General features: G+C 42.7%; 1 non-coding gene across 1 annotated transcript; it reads right to left on the bottom strand.

Moving 5' to 3' along the window:
- Positions 1–443: 443 nt before the first annotated feature.
- TRNAC-GCA (transfer RNA cysteine (anticodon GCA)) lies at positions 444–515 on the bottom strand. Its single transcript has one exon. It is a non-coding gene; the product is annotated as a tRNA-Cys (tRNA).
- Between the last annotated feature and the right edge of the window lie 654 nt (positions 516–1,169).

The raw sequence follows: 1,169 nt of genomic DNA, 5'->3' as shown, positions 1-1,169 counted from the left end.
TTTACTCCCTTAACAACTTTCATATATGACATATAGCAGTGTTAATTCTGTTTTTCAAATTGTATTAATACATTACATCCCTAGTACTTACTTATAACTGGAAGCTTGTACCTTTTGACTGCCTGCATCCATTTCTCCTCACCCCATCCGTCTCCTCTGGTAACCACAAATCTGATCTCTTTTTCTATGAGTTTGTTTGCTTTTGAAGTATAATTGATCTACACTATGTTAGTTCCTATTCCACAAGATAGTCATTCTATATTTCTATACATTTCAAACTGATCTTAAGTCTAGTTATGATATATCAGTATATGAAGTGAAGTTGCTCAGTCATGTGTGACTCTTTGTGATCCCATGGACTGTAGCCTATCAGGCCCCTCTGTCCTCGGAATTTTCCAGGCAAGAGTACTGGAGTGGGTTGCCATTTCCTTCTCCAGGGGATCTTCCCAACCCGGGGATTGAACCCAGGTCTCCTGCATTGCAGGCAGACGCTTTACCCTCTGAGCCACCAGGGAAGCCCTACATTCCCCACACTGTTCCACCTATTTTGTGTACAATTTAATGACTTTTTAGTGCATTTACTGGACTTTCCTGGTGGTACAATGAATGGGAGTCTGCCTGCCAATGCAGGGCACATGGATTCAATTCCTGGTCTGGGAGGATTCCACTTGCTGCAGAGCAATTAAAGCCTGTGCACCACAACTATGGGAGCCCACACACTCTAGGGCCTGTGAGCCGCAACTACTGAGCCCAAGTGTTTCAACTACTGAAGCCCATGAGCCTAGAACCTGTGCTCTGCAACAGGAGAAGCCACCACAGTGAGATGCCCCTGCACCACAACGAAGAGTAGTGACCCCCACCCATTACGACTAGAGAAAGCCTACACGCAGCAATGAAGACCTAGCACAACCAAAGAAGTAGTAATAGTAATAAAGAAAATTTAAAAAATTTGCTGAGTCATGCAACCATCACTGTAGTCCAGTTTTTTCTTTTTATAAATTTTATTTTTATTGAAGTATTGTTGATTTACAACCATGGTCCTGTTTCAGACATTCCTAGCAACCCCATAAGATCCTTCATTGCTTATTTATAGTTGATCTGTCTTCCCATTTCTAGCCTCAGGCAGCCACTAGTCTACTTTCTGTCCCTGTAGGGTTGACTTTTCTGGA

Source organism: Bos mutus, chromosome X, assembly GCF_027580195.1.
Source record: "Bos mutus isolate GX-2022 chromosome X, NWIPB_WYAK_1.1, whole genome shotgun sequence".
In the NCBI taxonomy this organism is placed as follows: domain Eukaryota; kingdom Metazoa; phylum Chordata; class Mammalia; order Artiodactyla; family Bovidae; genus Bos; species Bos mutus.
The sequence above is the reverse complement of the archived record's forward strand: the minus strand, read 5'-3'. Positions and strand labels throughout refer to the sequence as shown.